This window comes from Sarcophilus harrisii, chromosome 1 (genome assembly GCF_902635505.1).
Source record: "Sarcophilus harrisii chromosome 1, mSarHar1.11, whole genome shotgun sequence".
NCBI classification, from domain to species: Eukaryota; Metazoa; Chordata; class Mammalia; order Dasyuromorphia; family Dasyuridae; genus Sarcophilus; species Sarcophilus harrisii.
The window spans coordinates 452874491-452899494 of record NC_045426.1 but is presented as its reverse complement, the minus strand read 5'-3'; positions in this window follow the sequence as shown (position 1 = coordinate 452899494).

Sequence of the window (25004 nt, the reverse complement as noted above, 5' to 3'; positions counted from 1 at the left end):
CTATATCGGTAGTGTCAAACTCAAATAGAAATAGGGGTCACTTAACTATATAAATTTTTCTAGAAGTATATACTTTTTTTTATTATAGTAATTTTTTATTGACAGAATCCATGCCAGGGTAATTTTTTTTACATTATCCCTTGCACTCACTTCTGTTCCGATTTTTCCCTTCCCCCCTCCACCCCTTCCCCTAGATGGCAAGCAGTCCTATATATGTTGAATATGTCCTGGTATATCCTAGATGCAATGTATGTGCACAGATCCAAACAGTTTTTTTGTTGCACAGGGAGAATTGGATTCAGAAGGTAAAAATAACCCGGGAAGAAAAACAAAAATACAAACAGTTTACATTCATCTCCCAGTGTTTTTTCTTTGGGTGTAGCTGCTTCTGTCCATCACTGATCAATTGAAACTGAATTAGGTCTTTTTTTCAAAGAAATCCACTTCCATCAGATTACATCTTCATACAGTATCATTGTTGATGTATATAATGATCTCTTGGTTCTGCTCATTTCCTTAGCATCAGTTCAGGTAATTCTCTCCAAGCCTCTGTATTCATCCTGCTGGTCATTTCTTCAGAACAATAATATTCCATAACATTCATATACCACCCAAAACCATTCTCCATGATGGGCATCCCCGTTTCCAACTTCTGACACTACAAACAGGGCTGCCACAAACATTTTGGCAATATTGGTCCCTTTCCCTTCTTTTACCCTTGGGGTATAAGCCCAGTAGAAACACTGCTGGATCAAAGGGTAGACAGTTTGATAACTTTTGGGTAACTCCAGATTGCTCTCCAGAATGGTTGTTTGTTCACAGCTCCAAAACGTATCAGTGTCCCAGTTTTCCGATCCCCCCAACAATCACATTTTTTTCCTGTCATCTTAGCCAATCTGACAGGTGTGTAGTATTCTCAGGTTGTCTTAATTTGATTTCTTGATTAATAATGATTTGGAACACTTCTTTCATATATGGTAAAATTTCAATTTCATTGTTGAAAATTATCTGTTCATATCCTTTGACCATTTATCAATTGGAGAATGGTTGGTTTTTATAAAAGAGTCAATTGTCTAATATTTTGGAAATGAGGCCTTTATCAGAACCTTTAACTTGGAAAATGTTTTTCCAGTTTGTTGCTTCCTTCAATCTTGTTTACATTAGTTTTGTTTGTACGAACTTTTTTTAATTTGATGTAATTTTTCTATTTTGTGATCAATAATGATCTCTAGTTCACTTTAGTCACAAATTTTTCCTCCCCACAAGTCTGAGAGATAAACTATCCTATGTTCCTCCAATTTGTTTATAATCTCACTCTTTATGTCTAAATCATGGACCCATTTTGATCTTATCTTGGTATATGGTGTTAAGTGTGGGTCCAAAACTAATTAGAAGTACATACTTGATGAGGTCCTTAGTAACTAGATGAAGTTGGCAGAGAGGGACTGGAACATTGATGGAACTGTTCCCTGGGGCAGACAGAGGTCACTGATAGAAATAAGTTTAGCCTTGTGGGGCCACCCTCTGTGGAGGTCTCCCTTTGTAAGTATAATTTGTGTCCAGCCAAGAAATCCATGTTATGTCACACCCCTGAGATTAAATTTCCCCTAAAAATCTGTCCAGGGCTCATGCCATCTTTTCTATCCCACCACAGCACTCTGTCTCATGGCGTCTTTCCCTTCACTTCTCCATGCCACGTGATGTCCCTCACTCATCCTCACTATGCCTTTCTTATAGTATCGTTCTCCTTATATCCAACTCTTTTAGGGTGTTGAACACCTCTATGAATTTAGCCTGCTAGCCAAGGGCACATTCCAACCTCACGGAATGTTTCTTTTCTCCTGATCAACCACTAGAGAACTTGTCTTTTCCACCATTAATTGTAAAATCCCTTTCCTTATTAACTATATGCTCTCTCAACTCTGTTTTATATTTACCACTCTTGGTGTCCATTGTATATATTCATTTTTTCTGTAACCTCTTGTCCTAAATAAACCTACCTTTTACCAAAGAGAATGACTATTGTGAATTCTTCATATGACAGATCCCCAATATTTGGTGCCTATATCAATCTTCCAAATCACATTATTTGGTGCCTGCCTTTATATCATATTGATTTAGAAGACCACATATTAATATTATCTACATTTTATTGTATTTTTATTTATTTTGTCAAATATTTTCCAATTATATTCCAGTCTGGTTTAGGCAGAAATTGAGAGTACTGTGAACTACCTACCTATAAGCTCATGTGTAATACCTCTGTTATACATTACAGTCAGTTTTCTCAGTCAGCAAGTATTTATTAAGTACTTATTATATGCCAGGCACTTTTATTGATCTCTGGAACACAAAGAAAGATTGTACCCTCAAATGTCCCTGCTTCCAAAGAGCATACATTCAAATGATAGAAGCAACATATAAATAAGAAGGTATATATGTGATCTACATACAGAACAGATGAAAGTATCTGAAAGGGAAAGACAAACTCGATCATGTGCTATTCTCTAAATTTATCTTTTTCTTTTCTATCTCTTCCCTACTTCTTTTCTCCATCTTTCCTTTTTCATCCTAATGTAGCTTTTGCTTAGACTGTTTTCTAGTCTTTGTTGTTGTTCAGTTATTTCAGTCAACCAGAACTTTTTATGACTTCATTGGGGTTTTCTTGGCAAAAATATTGGCGTGGTTTGCTGTTTCTTTTTCCAGTTCATTTTATAGATGAGGAAACTGAGGCAAACAGGATTAAGTGATTTGCCTAGGGTCACATAAGCTCCCAACTCAGATTTAAACTCATACTGACTCTAGATTCCAGGCCTGAGGTTCTACCCATTGCACCACCTAATTGCCTGATCTCTTATCCCTAGAATATCTTCAATCTTTTCTTGCTGAATATCTTTCCACCCTTTAGTGATTATAGTATAGGGCCAGGAGGTAAGATTCCATTCCAGGTCTTGAATCTTACAGTAACTTGGCTCACTAACCTTCCTCTTCTTATGAAATAGCAGAGACATGCTTGTTTAATATAATGATTAGAAATCTAGCATCTGAAGCAAAATGTAAAATTATTATACAATGGATCAAAGACTTATCTTTGATCTTAGGACAGGAAAAACAGCCCACAATGGAGATTAAAGGCATTTGGGAGAAAGGTACTTGAGGACATGGATATGATAAGTTTACTCTGATGTGTATCTCAACTATTTACCTCTCTGTCTAAGTAACCAAAATCAGGGTTTAATCATTTACATCTCACTAGATAGTGCTTTTTAGAAAAGGTATCCAAGAATGTATTTTGTATCAAGTTTTTAAGCATTGAAGGTATATAGATTTGTCTCTCTGATCAATAAAATGGGAAGAGTTCATGTAGAATTCTCTCTACCTGGCCCTTGCATTTCACGCCCTTAATTCACTATTGGAGCTGGAGTCCATTAGATTATCTCAAGTACCATTTTTTAAATGAGGTCTTCATATCCCAATTAAAAGTGACTTGTCTCTGAACTTTCATATTACTTTGACACCTTCCATATATTTTATAAGTATTTCCATGTAATACTTCTATATATTTTATAAGTATAAAATTAGCTTTAGTTGGAAGCCCAGTAGACTTAGCTCAGAAGAAAGCAAGCTCATTGAGAACAGGTACTATTTCATTTTTGTTTTTGTGTTTCCACCTAAAGCTAAATGTATTTTGTTGTTGTTTGTCCTTTTTGAAAAGACCAATGATGTTAGGAGGATGATGTCTTTCTTGAATTGCAAATAAATTTCATGTAAGTGAGGCAGAGCTGTGCAAAATCATCAGCTTTACTTTTTTCTCCAAAGTCATCAGAATCCAATGTCAAGGCAAAAATCAGGATGCCTCGTGATGATCCAGGGTGCAATGGGAAACCTTGGATTTCTTAAGCTAAGGGGTCTCAGTTTATTCTGAGGCAATACTTATTCAATGAGTGATTAAGGTAAGAATCCAGGCAAAAGATGGCCTAGTTTGCCTTCTCAAAAGGATCAACCAGGGAGGAAAAGACCTTCAGAGTCATCAATTGATATATACACTCAATCTGAGTGATCACAACCAAAATAATGAGTAAGTGAGGCTTGGGCTGGACCTTATTATTGGCCAAAATGAGAGCCAGAGTGATTTGAGTTTAAAAGCATAGTCAAATAGCCAATTGAATCCTAAAGGACTTTATCAAAGCCTAGTTTTTCAGAGATATATTTCAAGGAATCATAAATTAAAACTATATGAGACAAAAAATGAATTGTTTCAGTTTAAAAAAAATCAACAGCAATGATTGCATACATAAGTAGAGAAGAAAAACAATTAACTCAACCCCCAAATACTTGTGAAATATAAGCAATCAAAATTTATATTTCTTTGGACAGAGCACTCACATGTAAGAGTATGACTTCCCACATGTATAAAAGAAGAGAAGAAGGAAGAAGAGGAAGAAGACAAAGAAATGGGGCAAGAGGAGAAAGAAGAAATAATAGCATTGCTCAATTGGAACTGGCCTGTTGGGTCCTCCTGGGGGAAAGCTACTCATTGAACATGATATGTATTTGGCATTTAATAAATGCTTGGATAGTTGAAGTGACTCTCCCCTATAATCTTCTTGTATGTAGGGCATGTGCAATTTTTCATCTTTGTATTTCCCAGAATTTAGTGTAGTGCCAATGTTTGTTGCAAACAATGTTTGTTGATCTTTTTATTGAACATCCTTTTATTTAGCCTGCCCTCTGGTGGAGAATCAGGTGAACAGTGAAGTGTCTATAAAACAGTTATAGATAGAAAGAACAGAGGAAATAGGCAAACCAACAACTGAATCTTAATTATCTTGTTCTTGATTGGCCCCAGAATCATAAAATATGTTATGTTTCATATTCTTCAGGCCCTCCAATAGCATATGTAAAATATAATGAGATTACTTTTTTTTTTAAATGAATGTGGTTTTATAGTTGATCCAAAGGACCAGCATATATAAATATCATTTAGCTTTTGGCTCCTCTTTATAATTTGTCCTCTCAATTATCCCACCTGTGCCTCAAGTTTTCAATCTCTTCTTATCTTTTTAATTGTCTTCTAAGATTAGTTTTGTTCTTGATTTGTTCTAACTCTATACAAATATACCCATTTCCCCCATTCTTTAAAAATACTTTCACTTGATCTTACTAAGACCTCAAACTATCATTTTACTTCACTTCTCCTTTTCACAACCAAATTCCCATAAAAAAGACGAATTTGTATTCTTTCCTTTCACTCATTTCTCATACTTTATCATTCAAATGAAATTGCTTTTTCCAATGTTACTAGTGATCTCTTAATTGACAAATCAAATAGTCTTTCTTAATCCTTATCCTTCTGAACTTCACTATAGTATTTGGCCCTATTAAACATTCCCTTCCTTTGGATATACTTGCTTCCCCAGGAATTTTTTTTGTGATGATCTGTTGTTTTAATTGTCATATGCTTCCTTCACATTTCATCTTTTTGGCTTTAGCTATTCCAGAGACCTGAGATTTAAGAGAGTAAATTCTGAGTCTGAAAAATTGGGTTATTATAATGGAAGCATTCACAGAATTTGAAAACATGGCCCTAGGGCTTTCAAAGCACATCTGATGCATTAACCCAAGGACCCCAGTATGTAGATACATTAAACTGTCAATTTTCATGCCAAGTCATTAGGCTTTAAGATGTGATCTTACTAAATGACATGAAGATAAATTAATTGAAAGTTCGATTTAATAAACATTTACTATGCAGCTATCATGCTTATTTAGATTTTCTTTTGACTATCCTCAGTCTTAATCATTGAATGAGTTCATTACTGAATGAGCTTCCCTCTCTTCCTCTCTCTGTCCACATAGGGTATCAAACCTTTACCAGCAGATGCTTTTAAAAGCATTTTTCTCTCTTTTATGCCTCTGATTCTGCTTGGAGTTTATTGGGTAGATTTCTTTCTTAAGGATCATGGCTTAAATCAAAACCAATCTGATTCTGATTGGTCACCAATAGGTGAATAGGGGGCCAAGCCCCATTTGGTCATTGTTTAGGTCCTGATTGATTCAGGTTGAATGTAAATAACAATCATTTCTGCTTTGACCAGAAACCCTAAGGGTGTTCTCCTTCCAGATTTATTTATTTATTTAGATTTTTTTTTTTTTGGACTAGATGAAAGCATATCTCCTGTGTACTAAGCACTAGATTCCATACATTGAGGCAGTTAAGATTGTCTATGAACTTAGTAGTTCAATTCTATGGAATTGTCTGAGGCATGTAAGGCTAAATACCTTTCCCAGGGTCATGTATGTCAAAGATAGGATTTACATACACTAATTTGTCTAGGAAATGATGATAATAGTGTCAGTGTCTTACTTTTATCCATGCCCATTTTCTGAATCCAGTCTAGATTCTGCTAAGCTAATCACTGCCTCTAAGATGAAGCTGAAGCTAAATTCAGAAATTCAGGTTAGCTATATTGGATTATTTGCTGTCTTGGGGAGGGCAGAAATGGGGATGGAGGGAGACAATTTTGAAATACAAGGTTTTGCAAGGATGAATGTTGAAAACTACCTTTGCATGTTTTTGAAAAATAAAAAGCTATTATAAATAAAGAAATAGAGGTTGGATCACAAGTTTTCATCATAGGACAAAAAGTAACAAGGAAATTACCATTTCCAGAACAGAGTCAGTAAACATTTATGGAGCACCTATTATGTGTCTGGCACTGTGTTGAACACTGAGGATACAAAGAAAGGCAAAAGACAATTTCTGTTTTCAAGAAGCTCACAATCTATGGAAGAGCACATATAATAAGAAATTTAAAAGATAGGGGTAAAATGGTGTCAGGTGCAAGGATTTGCTGAAGCCAAGCAGATAGGGTGGGAAATAATTTGAGGAAGGTATGAACTACAGAGTTTAATTCTTCTTACAGAATTATGATTTTCTGGAGATCAACAAAATGAAAATTGAGATGAATTTCCCAGGTGACCTTCTAAATGTTGGAAAATGAAAAAGGATTTCTCCAATTTCCAACCTTCATCCTTTCCAGTTAGAGGTAGGGAAGGATCAGCTTCTTTGCAGAGTCATAATGAGCATGAGCAAACAGAACAACATAAAGAAAGATTCAGCTTAAACAATAGTGTCCATTGCATAGGATGAAGGAACAAAAGAGCCCCTATGATGAAAACTACATATATGTTGATATTTGATTAATAAAATGTAAATTGGGCAGAGGAATTTGGCAAAAAGCTGTATTGAAAAATATGACAGACTTAAATATTTAGAATCATTGTGGGCTGTTAGAATCCTTACAATCCTGCAAGAAATCCACTCCCAGAGAACCATCATATTTTAGAAAAAGAAGAGAACACCACAATGGACATACATCATTAATATTTTCTTGAAGAAAATGTGAACTTTGGATATAATACCTAGTGATATCAGATCTGGATAAAACTAGTTATGTGTTTATAGAAATATTGCGTTATTAATTTGGGAGGAATTTCAGAATCATCTATCAGTATTCAGTCAGGTCAGACCAATCTGACCAAATTAGAAAAAACAAAATGATAAAAGTATGATTACAGTAGTTACAAGTTGAACCACTTAAATAAGAGGTTGATTCAGAAAATGGCCATGGATAAAAGGAAGGACACTGACACTATTATCATCATTTTCTAGACAAATTGAATGGATACAAACCAAGAGGTAGAAGGAGCAAAATCAAACCAGAAGATAATTTGCCAAATTTGCCAAAGTAATCCCTACTAAAAAATATTTGACAAATCATTATCCATCTTCTGTTTAAAGACCCATGAGGAAGGGAACCCATCAACTTCTAAAGTAGTCCATTCTACTTTTGAATAGTTCTAATTGTTAGTAATTTTGTTTTTGAAAATAGCAGAGTAAGGCAAGAATTCATTTGGGCTCTCACAAATTCCTCTCTAATCAGTTTAAAAATAACACCTCACAAAGAATTCTGGACTGGCAGAACCAACAAAATAATGGGGAGAAAAATTTTCTGGCCCAAGACAACTTAGAAAGTCAGCAGTAAAGGTCCGTCTCACTGAGGTGAGAATGGAGTACAATCCATCTCAGACAACAGGCAAGCCAGCAGCAGACTGTTCCAACAAGCCAGCAAGTAAGGCCCAGTGTCCCTGTACAAGTCAGCAGTGGACCCTACACAAGCAAGGCAGTGTAGGTCTTGGGACAACTGAATCATCATCAATGGCTCCTGGAGCTCTCAACTCACAAATATGAAGGAGAGCAGAAAATTGGGAGCAGAACTCTGTTGCATGGCTCAAGTGGGGATCTGGTTCATAGACCCAAGTCCCAATCTCAAACTGAGGAGGAGCACTAACACATTAGAGCATGTGGCTACAGGGAAGCAGGAATCCTGGTCAGGGTCTGAGGCAGAATAGTGTGTTTGTGGTACTTACACCAGAGCACAGGCTAGAAGAGCAGTGACTTTCTTTAGATCATACTACCTTGAAAGAACTAAAAACTTACAGGTCCACAGAATTAACACTAAAAACTCACTAAAATCACTAAAAACACCAAAAGTAGGAAGCTCAGGACAGTTTCTTCTCAACTCCTAGATGAACAGAGGTCACTTTAACATAAAACTGGAAGTCAAGAAATAGGGTGCGAAAATGATCAAACAACAATAATAACAACAATAATATCAATAAACAACCTGGCCATAGAAAATTAATATAGTGACAGGGAAGATTAAAACAATCTCAGAAGAGGACACAATGTCAAAAAGCAAAACAAAACACATGTGACATCTCAAAGAAAAAGTGTGAATTGGTCTGAGGCTCAAAAAGAACTTCTAGAAGAGTTCAAAAAGGATTTTTAAATATCAAATAAGAAAGATAGAAGATAAAAATTTGGAAAAAATGAAGAGTGATGCAAGAGAATTATGAAAAAAGTTAACAGCTTAGGAAAGAAGAATAAAAATGAAAAAAAGGTGTACAAAATTTGTTGGAGAAAACAACTTTAAAAGATGAATTGGTCAAATGGGTAGCAATAAGGACTTCAGACAAAGAATTTTTTTTTTCTAATACCAAGCCTAAATTGACTTCATTGTTTTCCATTCATTACTCATATTTCTGCTTTTTGGAGCCAAACAGAATAAATTGAACCCCTCCTCCTCAAATTTTTGAAGGTAGCTATCATGTTTCTCCCTTTCCCCTACCCATATTCTTTTCTACACCTGGTAGAATTGTTTTAATTCATCATCAAAAGACACGCTCTCAAGGGCCTTCACCATCCTGGAAGTCATCCTCTGGGCTGCTTATTAGTGCCCTTCTTAAACTGTGGTTTCTAGAATTTGATACAATATTCAGATGAAGTCTTAGGGACATAGAAGATAATAAAACTGTTCTTCTTTTGATATAGATATATTTAGGCATTTACTTTTCCATTTTCTTTGTTCTGGGAAAGGTGATATATAGAGAGCAGCATGCTATAATTAATGGAAAGACTATGGCTCTGGAGTCTGATATTTATTAGCTGTTTATTATTTATTAGCTTTATTTTGGACAAGGTGTTTATCTGCTTTTCATCTCAGTTTCTTTGTTGCTTAAATAAAGGAGTTAAAATAGATGACTTCTGAGGTTTCTTCTAGCTTTAAATCTAAGCTGCCATAATCCCTTCCTTGAGGTAGGTTAAGATAGAAGTCCAGAGATTGAAAGATTAGGCAGAGTAAGAAAAGATTAGGTAAAGTGGGACAAATTCTTGTTATACAGAATCCTCTAATTATGTTTTCACTGCTGACTTGCTTCACCAATTCATTTTTCATAGATACCATTAAGATAAATTTCAGAGGATTCAATATCTGAATTCTAAAATAGTGAGATTAAATTGTATTAGCAACCATGTAAAGAAAGCATTTTATAGTCTAGTGGACAGACAAAATAAGAAGAATGGAAGGAATTTATTCCACACAATTGTAACTGTTCAACATCAGATTTATTTTGTATTTATTAATTTCAAATAAGTTTATTATCTAATAAAAGAAGCATATTTTAGCCCAAATGCAGTCTAAAGCAAAAGCATCCCTGTGTATAATTCATTGCATTTGTTATTACCTGCTGCATTATTCATGAGGGTTATGTTAATAACCTCCATTGCTTTATTTATACCAAATCACTGTCAATTATTTTCATCTTTTAGGGAATCATGAATTTTATCTTTTTCTCATTAGGAATTTTTGGAAGTAATTTATTTTAATTCCCTGCCCTCTAGTGACAAAAACAATACACATCCTCCCTTGTATTTAATAAATTCTCCATCCTTTGGACTTAGTAAATAAAATTATATAGGAGAATTTAGAGAAAGAAACAAAATACCAGGAACTCTGGTTTTCATTAATGCCCAATACCTTAGCACAACAAATAACATTTTTGCATTTGATAAATGTTTTTCTGCCTCCACAATTATCACTTCTGGTGTAGTCAGCTGAAAGGATTTTTAGCCTAAGTAAATCTCAACCATTGTTTTCATCTGACATTTGGAATAGACATGAGCCTATATTTTTATAGTACTAGGAATGCAAATAAAGGAAATTCTGATTAAATAAGTTTGCCAACTGTATCAGATGTATAATTACATTATAAAATGGTAAAAATTAAAAACAAAATGGTACTGGCTAAGAAATAGAATAGTGGACCAGTGGAATAAATTAGGTACATAATATATATTAGCAAATGACTATTATAATCAAATGTTTGATGAGCCCAAAGACTCTAGCTTTAGCAGCAAAATCTCAATATTTGACCAAACAGCTGGGAAAATTGAGTATGGCAGAAACTAGGGATAGATTAATATCTTATGCTATATAAAAACATAAAGTCAAAATGGGTACATAATTTAGACATAAAGGATAATACCATTAGCAGATTAAAGGCACATGGAATAATTTACTTCTCAAATGTATGGAGAAGGGAAGAAATTGAGAGCATACAAAAGTAAAATGGATACTTTTGATTATATTATATTATATTGATTTTGCACAATTAAAACCAATGCAACCAAGATTAGAAGGAAAGTAGAAAGCTAGGGGAAATTTTATACATCAAGTATATCTGACAAAGGCTTTATTTTTCATATAAAAAGACAAATGGGTCAAATTTATAAGAATACAAATCATTCCCCAATTGATACATGGTCAAAGGATATGAACAATTTCAGATGAAGAAATCAAAATCATCTATAGTAATATAAAAATGCTCTAAATCACTATTAATTAGAGAAACACAAATTAAAACAACTCTGAGGCATTATCCCATATCTATCAGATTGGCTACTATGAGAGAAAAGGAAAATGATTGAAGAGGATGTGGGGAAAATTGGGACACCAATTCACTATTGGTGGAGTTGTAAACTGCTTTAAACATTCTGGAAAGCAATTTGGAATTTTGTCCAATGGGCAATCCAGCAATACCACTACTAGGTTTCTATCCCAAAGAGATCATGGTAAAAAATGAAAAGGACTTACATGTAAAAAATATTTATAGCTGCTCCTTTTGTAATGGCTAAGAATGGTAAATCAAGGGAATGTGCATCAACTGGAGAATGACTGAACAAGTCATGCTATATGATTGTGCTATAAAAAAATGACAAGTAGGATAATTTCAGAAAAATCTGAGAATTACATGAATTGATGCAAAGTGAAGGGAACAGAAGGAGAACATTATAATAGCAATATTGTAAAATGATTAACTTTGAATTACTTAATTCTTCTTAGTAATACAATGATGTAAGACATTCCCAAAAGAGTTATGATACAAATGTTATCCATCTCTAGAGAAAAAAACCTGATGGAATCTGAATACAGATTGAAACCTACTATTTTTCACTTAATTTTTAAAAACAATTTAGACAACTGAAGGAATATTTACTGTTTATGGCTAGACTATACCATTCTAATAAAAATAGAGATATTGCCAAAATTCAGAGCTCAATAAATTAAAAAAAATTAGAAAAACAAAAGTTTTAGGATATAATAGGAAATCATGGAAAAAGGTAGAGATAAAGCAGGAAAGCATTTCTAAACCTCTTGTATTATAAAGAAGTTATGAAAGTCAATTAATTAAGGTTAAAAACTGAGATGTAGGAGAAGACCCCTCCTATATTTTTTTCATAGATGGGATATCTATGGATCTGATACATTATATATATTTCCATACTTTTTTACATGTCTTGATCAGTTTTGTTAATTAATTTTCTTCCTCACCCTATTTTTCATTGTTTTTTTCTTTTCATTTTTATTTGTTAAAAGTACTCTCTGGGAGAGGGTAGGGGGATTAACACTAGAAGAAAAATCCGCTAATATAAGAAACAAGAGATACCAAAAATTTTCTTTAAAAAATTTTAAATGTTGTAGCAATTCTGAGGATGGAAAGAGAACTTATGGCTAAGGAACAAGGAAAGGATTCTTGAAGGAAGTGGCAGATTTGAGTTTTTTAGAATAGGTTTTTGGAGATAGAGACAGTGTGAACTTTCAAATGTCTAACAATCATTTCTCTGAAAAAGAAAATGCAAGTGAGGACTTCTGGCCAAGATGGCGGCAAGGAGGCACACAGCTGTGTAAGCTCCGCATTTTCTCTCAGAATCTATCTCATTACAAGCCTCTGAATTAATGTCTGACTGAAAAAAAAAAAAACCCACAAACAGTTATCAAGAGAAGACATCCTTGAGATTCACCAGGAAAGGTCTGTTTTTGCTCGAGGGCGGGATGGTTTTAGATTGGGCACAGGCTGAGGGCAGCCGCAGCGGGAGCTCGGCAGGCAGCTCACAGCCGAGCAGACCGGAGGGGGTTGGGGTGTGATCTCAGCCGTCTCTGCAGGGAGCCACCACAGGTTGGGATACTTTGCCTGGCAGCAAGTCAGAGCCCAGCAGAGAAGTAAAACACCCCGGGGTGAAGAATACAACCCCAAACAAGGGTTCCTTGAGACGGCCACCCTCCCCACAGCATCCCGACGCTCCAGAGTCTCAAGAGGCGCCCAGTCCTGTGGCCCTTTGCTGCCCCCCCAGTCTGTAGAGGAAGCCAAACACCACCAGCCCCTCCCCAAAAAAAGCAGATTCCATTTGTGGTTTTTTTTTTTTTTTGTAGTTTGTCTCGATTCTTCTGACAAATGAGCAAAAGTTAAAAAGGACTTTAAAAATTGAAGCTTTTATACAGACAGAAACAGACTCTAAACCCCTGAGGAGACTAAAAACAGATTATCTTCAGGTGAATCCCCCAAGGAGGAGACATCGTTCCTCACACAGATGAATCCCTTTAGAAGAAATTAAAAAACCCCAAGAGAGCTAGAAGAAAATGGGAAAAGGAGGTTCAAGAGAGTCTGGAGAAGTCATCCCCTCCTTAAAGACAGAATGGATAAAGAAAAAAACCTTGAAAATAGGATTAGTGAACTGAAACAGAAAATACTCATAAAGAATAAAATGGGCAAATGGGAAAAACCCATAGAACAAATTGGACAATTAGAAAAAGATATAAAAAAGGAGGAAGAAAAAACACTTCATTGAAAATAAGAATAGAACAAATGGAATTGAAGACTCGAGGAGGCAAGAAAATCAGTCAACAAGACCAAAACCAAACAATGGGAAAAAATGAAATCCCTGGGGAAAAAACAGACCTGGAAAACAGGTCTAGGAGAACAATCTGAGAAATTGACCCCAGAAAAATGATGAAAAAAAGAGCCTGGAACTATTTTCCAGGAAATTATCAAAGAGAACTGGAAGTCAAGAAACAGAGGGGTAAAATAGAAGAAAAATTAGATCACCCACGAAAGGATCCAAAATCAAAACCAAGAAATATGTGGCCAAATGCCAGAACCCCAACAAAGGAAAACATACTCCAAGCGGCTAGAAAACCCAATTAAATTGGGAGCCACAATAAGGATCACCCAAGATCAGCAGCATCCAATTAAAAGATCGAAGGGCCTGAATATGATATTCTGAAAGGCTAAGGAACGCGGATGCAACCAAAAAATAACACCCAGCCAGAATGACATCTTTTCCAGGGAAAAGATGGCATTCAATGAAATAAGTGAATTTTACCATTTTTTGGTGAAAACCAGAACTTAACAAGAAGTTTGATCTGCAAATATAGAACTCAAGAAAAACCTAAAAAGGTAAAAAGAAATCTTGGGAACATATTTCTGCAAAGAATAAAAAAACATGTATACCTTGTTCTAGAAATTAGGGTGGAAAAGGACATTGTATTGAAAAAGGGAAAGGGGGTTAGAGGCAAAGGAAACCTATTATATCTGGAGAAAGAATGGAGGGGATGAATATAGTGGATTTTATCCATAAGAATTGAATTTAAGAGAAAAAATTTAGACAATTCAATATATGGTGAAACTCCCCATTCATTGAAAAGTGAGAAGGGAAAAGTGAAAAGGGAAGGAATAAGTAACAGAAGGGAATACAAAACTGAGAGGGAAAAGGAGAAGACAGGGGGAGGAACCAAGGTGGGGAGGGAGATACTGGGGGAGGGCTGTGAGAACAAGGGGGTCAAAGTTTAATCTGGGGGTTAAGGGGGAAAGAAGGGAGAAAACATAAAAGAACAAGATGGCAAGTAAACAAATTGGTAATTTTAACCAAAATGGAATGGGGTAACCCCCCTAAAGAGGGCGATTAGCAGAATGGATTAAAAGCCAAAATCCACAATATGTTGTTTAAGGAAACACACCTGGAAGAGGGAGAACATGCAGAATAAAGGTAAAAGGATGGAGCAAAATCTCTTGCCAGGTGAAGTAAAAAGGGGTAGCCATCCTGATCTCAGATCAAGAAAACAAAAAATTGATCTAATTAAAAGAGATAAGGAAGGGGAAAATCTCGCAAAGGGTAATAAATAATGAAGCAATATCAATATTAAAATATATGCACCAATGGTGGCATCTAAATTTTAAAAGAGAAATTAGAGAGCCAAGAAGTGATGAAAACTATAATAGTGGGAGATCTCAACCTTTCACTTCAGAAAGATAAATCAAATCACAAAAAAATAAGAAAGAAGTCAAAGGGTAAATAGAATACTAGAAAATTAGATATGATAGACCTCTGGAGAAAATGAAATGGAGACAGAAAGGAGTACGCTTTCTTTTCAGCAGTTCATGGAACCTATACAAAAATAGACCATATATTAGGACATAAAAACCTCAAACTCAAATGCAGTAAGGCAGAAATAGTGAATGCATCCTTTTTAGACCACGATGCAATAAAAATTATACTCAACAAAAAGCCAGGGGAAAGTAAAATAAAAAATCCCAAAAAATAATTGGAAACTAAATAATCTCATACTAAAGAATGATTGGGTGAAGAAAATGCAAGTTCAACACACTTTTATTTTTAATATACATTATAAACATTTTTCTCAATCACTTTCTTAAATTTAGACAATAAGCAAAATATCAAATCAAGCCTTAATTTGTAGAATTTCCAATTTCTAAAATGTAAACGTTCACCTGAAAATTTAATCATGACTCATATTTGGATCGATTTGATTAATGTTGACTCCTTTTTGCTTGAATTTTTTTTCATTTCACTTTATCATACAATACTCTCAATATTCAAGATTAATTTTGGTTATCAAGTATACCTTTTAAAAATTGCAATTATCAGGGCAGCTAGATGGCATAGTGGACACAGCATGAATCCTGAAGTCAGGAGAATGGGAATTCAAATCTGGCTTCAGGCACTTCATACTTCCTAGCTGTGTGACCCTGGGCAAGTCACTTAGCCCCAATTGCCTCAGGAAAAAAAAAATTACAATTATCTAATACATAAAATGAGTCATTTGTGACTTAGTTAGATAAACTTTCACCTGAAGGGAGCACTGCAAAAGCTTCAGTGAGAGAATGAGACTTCTTATTAGGGAGAAACACTAAAGGAAAGTGGCTAATTAGAGTCCCAGGAACACTTTTGGGGGAATAGAAGGGTAGTATGGATTTGGTTGCATATCTACCTTTTACTAAAGGTAGGATACATATACTAAGAAACTAGGTTTTAGAGTCAAAGATCATAAAGTGGTATAAGAAGGGAGGTAGGCGGATGATAAGAAATACTTTTTATTTGAGTACCATCTTTCTATGTGATGTCTTTTCTAATCTTCCACAGCTGTCAGTGTCCCCCCCCAATAAATATTATTTATTTTGTACATAATTATCTCTCTTGATAGAAGATAAACTCCTTGAAGGAAGGAACTATTCCTTTCTTGTCTTTGTAATGTTAACACCTAGTACAATGCCTGGCACAAAGCAAGTACCTTAATAAATACTGGATCATTTAATATTGCCTTTGAAGTCAGAAGATCTGGATTCAAATTCCGTTTCTAATGTTTACTACTTGTGTTATCTTGAGTAAATTACAACTTCCTGGGCGCTCAGTTTCTTCATTTGTAAGATGAAGGGATTTACAAGATTGTCCATCACCTTCCCTCCAGATCTAGTTTCTTAGGATGAATGGTTCACAATTTTGTCAAGAGAGTCCAGTCCTACACTAGAGGCATGGGAGAAGATATTATTTTTTCTTTCTCCTTACTGCTGATATCATTAGTACTTTAATTCAGCTCTATAATAATTGAAAAAAATTTCTGTGACCCAATCTGGGAACTGGACCACTATTTATAACATTTCTATAACAATGTTGTGATATTATTAATATCGTAAGAAGCCATTGTTTAACCTCATATCATTATCCCTTTGGGAAAATGTTTCTGAGTTCCAAAAAAAACCCTTAAAAACAAACTTTTGAAACCCAGTCACTTTGGGGTCTCCCTGTGCATATATCAAAGCATCTTTGTATAGAAATGAAAATTATTAAAGCCAATTTAAATTTTAAAGAAACATTCAGTATATGGCTAAAATTACTTTTTTCTTATACAAATTTGGGACAAATTATAGAAATTAAGGATTAGTATCTTTATGTAAGGTAAATAGCTAAAGAAGCAGCTAGGTCTTCAATGGATAGAGCACCGGAAAGTCAGGAAACCCTGAATTAAAATTTGGCCTCAGACACTTAATAGCTGTGTGACTCTGGGCAAGTCATTTAATTTCTATTTGTCTTAATCCACTAGAAAAGGAAATGGCAAACCATCTCAGTATCTTTGCCAAGAAAACTCTATGGACAGTATGGTCCACAGGGTCATAAGAATTGGACATGACTGAATAATAACAATAACTGAGGAAGTTGGCTTTCTTTTACTATCTTTGAACTATCATGCTAATTGTATCAAAAGTATCATTTATTATTTTGACATAATGAATATCATATATATTTTAGTTAAAAGTTTCCTTATATGTGTATGACTAAAAATTCTAGGCTTTGAGAAAATATTTTTTTCTTTTAAATTAGCATGAAGACCTCTTTGTATCTAAATCCTTTGAGTTTGCTTTCTTTTCTTTTTTTTTTTTTTTTTTTTTTTTTTTTTGGCTCAATGTCCTGTATTTTTGGATTGTGTTTCTTGATAGTACACAGCTGTGGCTGTGAAACTCACATGTAGTATTTTTTTTAATTCATAAAGAAATTATAAAATACAATGCTAGATGCTATGTTTTATCATGTTTATTTTCTGGTTTCCCAAGTAATCTACTAAAGGAACAAAAAGACCATCACTAATTCTTCTAGATTACAAGGATTTAAAACAATTCTTTTGTTATACCCACTTTCCCACTTTTTATCTGACATCTGCAGATGATCTTAGTTTGTTAATATAAGTTAAATTTGGACTTTCTTTTAAAATTGACAATTATTGCATTTTGCTGTTTTCTTTAAAAGAAAATGAACTTCATTCCAAATAACAGTATTTGAATAGGTTAGGATCACACATTATTCTTTTAAAAATACATTTGGCTTCAAGGGCTCTTAATCTTGGTTGGGTCTGTGAACTTATTCTTAAAAATATATATGTTTAATTTAAAATATTTAATTTTAAAATATTTCACTTATTATTTCATATAATCATTTCTCTTTGTAATCTATTTATTTTATTAAGTATATTTAAAAACATTCTGAGAAGGAGTTTATAGGCTTTGCCAGACTGCCAGATAGACACACAAAAAGCTAAAGATTCAGAGTGTGTATATACTCATTGAAAGGCTAAAAGATGGATTTACATGATATCCTGAAGATGTTTCCCAAAGGTTATGTCAGAATATCTTAATGTCAAACTATCTGCTGATGGAATGTGAATTGAAGTTAATGAAAAATCTGCTTGTCCCCAAATTTCTTTGCCACGGTAGTAGAATTCCCAGTAGAGTCATTACTTTGTATTAAGATATTGTGATTTCAGAAAGCCATTCTTAAAATGTAAATATTCATCTGGAAGGGGTAAGATACTGATCCATTAGTGTTCATGACACTTTATTTTATCAGATTACCTGGAAGAGAACATATTAAAGGGTCATATAAAGGAAGAGGGTCATATTAAAGACATTTTACATGGAACATTTAGAAATGGAAGGGAATATGAGAGATCACCTAGTCCAAATTTCCTACTTTATAATTGAAGCCTAGGGAAATTAAATGATTTATCCAGCATTCTAAAACTAGTTTCAGATTGAGTTGGCACTAAAAAAGAACAGTCAAACAAAACAAAGCAAAAAGTGACTATGTTTCAAATGGCAGAATTTTAGGATTGAATAAGTGAAGGAAAAAATGAAAAAGATTAAACAGAAGCTAATCCAATGCAATAAGCATTTATTAAATGTCTGCCCTGTCTAAGGCTCTGTAATATGTTCTGAAGACATAAAGACAAAAATCCCCTGCCCTCAGGAAGCTTACATTCTGCTAGAAGCAAATGTCATGTAAATGGCGAATTATATCCTTGATAATATGAGGACACCAGAAAGAACAACCAACCAAACAAAGAGATCAGGGAAAACATTCCAAAGAAGTCATGCCAATTTAGAAAATGAAATAAGTGAAGAGCAAGGGAATTGCTTAACTGTTTTACTGAAAACCTATTGATAAGATGGAAAGTGAGCAAAAGGAAGAGTAAATCTTTAGATCTATTGCCTAATTCCTTCAAAGTTCTCTTGTTTCTGTTTTGCATATCTTTAATGTAGTGACACATACTAATCCTTGTGTGTGTGTGTGTGTGTGTGTGTGTGTGTGTGTGAGACAGAGACAGAGACAGAGACAGAGACAGACAGAGACGGAGAGGAAGGGAGAATGATAAAGGCAGAGGAGGAAAGAGAAGTAGAAAGAGAAAAAAAGAGAGAGGAGGGAGAGAGAGAGAGACAAAAAATAAAAGAGAAAAGGAAGAGAAAAAGAGAAAGGAGAGAGAGACACACACAGCCAGAGACATAGAAACAGAGTTAGAGGCAGTCAGACAATCTTTCTTGGCCTTTAGGATGCATCTCAGACACTGGTTTCTGCTTGAAGTTTTTCCTGATTCTCTCAACTATTACTGTCTTCCCTAGCTTATATTTAATTCTTTTGCATATATTTTCTATATTAATTCCATATTTATAGTATTCCATACATATATACATATTAAATCCATATTATACCATATGGATTCCATAAATCCATATTATAACATGTATTTTATGTTTTAACTATGTCCCCCATGAAAATATAATTTACAAGAAGTGCTTTACTTTTTTCATTTATTTTATTTGTATCCACTGGTATCTTGCACAGTTCCTAGTACATACGGAGTGCTTAACAATGAAGTGTATCCTGAAACACTGAAAGTGGTCTTGTCCTTGATGCGGATATTTTGTCTTTGGACACATCTCTTTCTAAATCTTGTCTTCTTTGACCCTTTAGGTTTTATGTTTTGATAATAACTTCCATTTATTTCTTTCTATAAGATGCTTATATCATGTTTTATTTCAGCCTTCCTTTTGAGAAGTGTAAATAATGTGTAAATAACATTCAGTTATAGTAGGCATTGCATTATATTTTGCTATACCTAAGGTCTTTGAATTGTAGATTAAATATATATATTATACATATATATATATATATGTTAACTGATATAGGTTCCTTAGTAATTTTATGTATTCTATTTTATGCATTAAAAACATCATTCTGAGAAGGGATCCTTAGAATTCTCCAGACTGCCAAAGGGGTCCATGACCAAAAAAAAGGTAAGAATATTTGTGTTAAAATCAAGATTATGTGATGATCAACTATGAAGGACTTGATTCTTTTCAATAATGAAGTAACTCAAGACAATTCCAATAGACTTATGAAGGAAAGAACCATCCATATCCAGAGAAATAACCATGAGGATGGAATGTGGATAAAAACATAGTATTTTAACCTATTTTTTTTCTTTCCCATGTTTCTTTCCCCCTTTGATCTGATTTTTCTAGAGCAACATGACAAATGTGGAAATATGTTTAGAGGAATTGTATATATTTAACATATTGGATGTTTTGCTATCTAGGGGAGGGGATGAGAGGGAGGGAGGTAGAGAAATTTGGAACTTGAGATTTTGCAAAGATTAACTTTAAAAATTATCTTTGTATTTTGAAAAATAAAAAGCTATTGTTATTAAAAAATAAAAATGTAAGAACATTTCTAATAAATGTTACCATAAAATGTTGATTTCTTTTTTTTTAATTTAATAGCCTTTTATTTACAGGATATATGCATGGGTAACTTTACAGCATTAACAATTGCCAAACCTCTTGTTCCATTTTTTTCACCTCTTCCCCTCCCCCCAGATGGAGGATGACCAGTAGGTTAAGACATTAAAATATAAATTGATACCCAAAAGTATAGAAAAAACGTTATTTTGCTGTACAAAAAGAATCAGACTTGAAATTTTACAATTAGCTTGTGAAGGAAATAAAAAAATGCAGGTGTGCATAAATATAGGGATTGGGAATTCAAAATGGTTTTAGTCATCTCCCAAGGTTCTTTTTCTGGGGCATATGGTTCGTTCATTACTGCTCCATTAGAAAGTTTGGTTGATCTCGTTGCTGAGGATGGCCTGGTCCATCAGAACTGGTCATCATATAGTATTGTTGTTGAAGTATATAATGATCTCCTGGTCCTGCTCATTTCACCCAGCATCAGTTCGTGTAAGTCTGTCCAGGCCTTTTTTTTTTTTTTTTTTTTTTTTTTTTGGTTTGTTTGTTTTTTTAATAGCCTTTTATTTACAGGATATGCATGGGTAACTTTATAGCATTAACAATTGCCAAACCTCTTGTTCCAATTTTTCACCTCTTACCCCCCACCCCTCCCTAGATGGCAGGATGACCAGTAGATGTTAAATATAAAATATAAATTAGATACACAAAAGTATACATGACCAAAAATTTTATTTTGCTGTACAAAAAATCAGACTCTGAAATTTTACAAAAGCTTGTGAAGGAAATCAAAAATGCAGGTGTGATAAAATAGGGATTAGGAATTCAATGAATGGTTTTAGTCATCTCCCAGAGTTCTTTTTCTGGGCATAGTGGTTCAGTTCTTACTGCTCCATTAAAATGATTTGGTTGATCTCATTGCTGAGGATGGCCTGGTCCATCAGAACTGGTCATCAAAGTATTGTTGGGAATATAAATGATCTCCTGGTCCTGCTCATTTCACTCACATCTGTTCGTGTAAATTCTCCAGGCCTTTCTGAAATTATCCTGTTGGCCTTACAGAACATTTTCCATAATATTCATTTACCAAATTTTTGCCATTCTCCAACTGATGGACATCCATTCAGTTTCCAAGGGACCCTACAAAAGGGCGCCAAAACACTAATACAGGTCCCTTTCCCTTCTTTAAATTCTTTGGGATATAATCCCAGTAGTAACACTGCTGGATCAAAGGGTTTGCACAGTTTGATAACTTTTTGAGCATAGTTCCAAACTACTCTCCAAAATGGTTGGATTCGTTCACAACTCCACCAACAATGCATCAATGTTATTTTTCCCGATCCCCTCAACAATCATCATTATTTTTCCTGTCTCTTAGCCATTCGACAGGTGTGTGTGGTATCTTAGGTTGTCTTAATTTGCATTTCTCTGATTAAAATGACTTGGGCATCTTTTCATATGATAGAAATAGTTTCAATTTCTTATCTGAAATTGTCTGTTCTATCCTTTGACCATTTTCAATTGGAGAATGGCTTGATTTTTTTTATAAATTAGAGTTAATTTCTATATATTTTGGAAATGAGGCCTTTTATCAGAACCTTTGACTGTAAAAATTTTTCCCAGTTTATTGCTTCCTTCTAATCTTTCCATTGTTTTGTTTGTACAAAACTTTTAATTTTATAATCGAAATTTTCTATTTTGTGATCGTAATGAAATTCTTCTTTTGGTCATAAAGACCTTCCCCTTCCACGGTCTGAAGGGTAAACATCCTGTGTTCCCAATTTATTAATATTTCATTCTTTTGCCAGGTCATGAAACCCATTTTGACCTTATCTTGGTGTACGGTGTTGAGGATCAATCCTAGTTTCTATATTAGTTTCAATTTTCCCAGCAATTTTTATCAAACAGTAAGTTCTTATCCCAAAAGCTGGAGTCTTTGGGTTTTGTCAAAACTAGGGCTATATTTGGTTTGTTTTCCCCTTGAACCTAATCTATTCCACTGATCAACTAATCTATTCTTAAAATCCAAATGTTTGGCTGCTGCTCTATAATATAATTTTAGATCTGGTTTTGCCACCTTCATTTGATTTTTTTTTTCATTAATTCCTTGAAATTCTTGACCTTTTCTTTTCCATATGTTTTTGTTATTTTTCTAGGTCATTAAAATAGTTTTTTGGGAGTCTGATTGGTATAGGCTAAATAAAAGATTAGTTTGTATATTTCATCTTTATTATTTTGCTCCCCCTATCCAAACATTTAATATTTTCCAATTGGTTAGACCAGATTTAATTTGTGTGAAAAGTTCTTAATTTTTCATAAAGTTCCTGATTTTCCCTTGGCAGATGATTCCAAATATTTTATATTATCAGTAGTTACTTTATATGGAATTTCTCTTTGTAACTCTGACTGTTGGATTTTGTTAGTGATATATAAGAATGCTGATGACTTATGTGGGTTTATTTTATAACCAGCAACTTTGCTAAAGTTGTGGATTATAAAATGTTGATTTCAAAAAAATCTATATGCTCTAAGTTCTGAATTAGAATTATGATTTCTTTAGGTTTGAAAACAAACAAACAACAATTAAAATAAATTGTACAAACTAGATTTCCTTCCCTCCTTAGATCTGGGGAATATAAAAATCACTGAAAGAATTCGTCTGAGAGGATTTGTAATGATTAAACTAAAACCATCTCTCTCATATCCCCTCTGGGTCTTCAGAGCATTGTAATAGAAATTAAAGAAGAAGACTAAGAAATTCTTTCCAGAAGGAACCAATTATAACTGCTTCTCAATGTAGAACATATGGAGGCTGGCTCTTACAGCTGTTTCATATTGGAGTGTTGGATGGTGTTCCTGAAATCTGAAATGCACACCAAAATGTCTTTATGTTCAGCACATACTGGAAAGTAGTTTTCCAGTATTGGCTGTGTGGGTGTTCTTCATTCAGTTGATGTTTTCTTTTCCCAAGAACAGATTTCATAGCTCCCTTAGAAAACATAGTAAGGTGAGAAAAGAGGATGTATCTTTAAGCATCACAATAGCACACAATGCTATGAATTGTCAGAGGATTTATTAGGTTCTCTAGTTGGGTGAGGTCTCTCAACCAAGATCAAAAAGTATGTACTCCAGAGATTTGTGCCATCTCATTTATAAACAATGCTCTTCAGACATTGAACAATCCTACTTCCAATTCAATAATTGATTATTAATACATGAGAGAAATAATCATTTCTCTCATCCCTCTAATATGCTCAGACCTCTTCTATCCCTTCCGTGAAATCCTTTTTTTTGACCTTGATGTACTTCAGCTACAGTTTCATATCTCCCTACCTTCATTGCAAAATTTATTAAAAAAAGTATATATATATATATATATTTTTTTTCCCCTAACCCCAAATTTTCAACCCCAAGCATTGAGCGATTAACTGTGAGAAGAGAAATTCCAAACATGCTAATGGTTATTGTCCAATGGTAATAGCCTTAATCTCTTGTCCTTTAAAAAATAATCAGGTTTCAGCCCTTACAAAATCATTCAAATGTGATTCAAAAAAATCTATAAAAAGAAGAATATATTAGTTGTAGAGCAAAAAAAATGTTCCCTAAAGTTACAGGGGCATAAAGAATAACTCTTTATTGATGTACTAATTATTGAACACACCTCCTGAAAGCACCACAACATATGCCACCATTAGTTATTATCATTAAAGTCTTTAAATCATATCAGTACTCATACCTTAGCTAGCTATGTGCTGCAAGTGTATAAAATCAATTTAAATATAGTCAAAACACAATATTTCATATTTACATGGAAAGTGATTTTCTTTTTATTAAAATGTATCACTAACCAGTCACTTGACAGACAATATGGAAGACTACACATATTCTGCAAAATGTCTTGGTTTCCTGTATTTCTGAAAAGAGCTCAGTCATTTGCAGTTGATCAACAAACTGCTGATACTGTGTTCAGTTTTCCTGATTCTGCTCACTTTATTTTGCATCAGTTCATGTAATTCTTTCCAGGTTTTTATTAGCTAATTTATTACAATAATTTGACTTTATTGTTTGAGGGAAAAGGTTTTTGGGGCTCTGAATATTATTTTCTTTGCATTTCATTCTTAGGGATATTGTGTTCTTGGACCACCCATAAATAGGAACTTTAAGAAAAATGTCAGGGGTGGAGCCAAGATGGCAGAGAAGGCACATGCAACTTTCTAAGCTCTTCTCTTACCCTCTTTATCAATATTATATCGAGCCTCAAAAATAGTCTTGACTGCTACAATTCATAAAGATTAGAAGTATAACAACTCACCAGCAGAAGAAAATCTGCAGTCTTGCCAAAAAAGGTTTGTCTGGGGTTGGGGGGGCAGGGGGGAAGATAAGTGCAGACAGGGAGAGAAATTGGTTTCCTAGGAGAGCCTCAAACTGGAAGTGAGAGCACAGATTGCAGC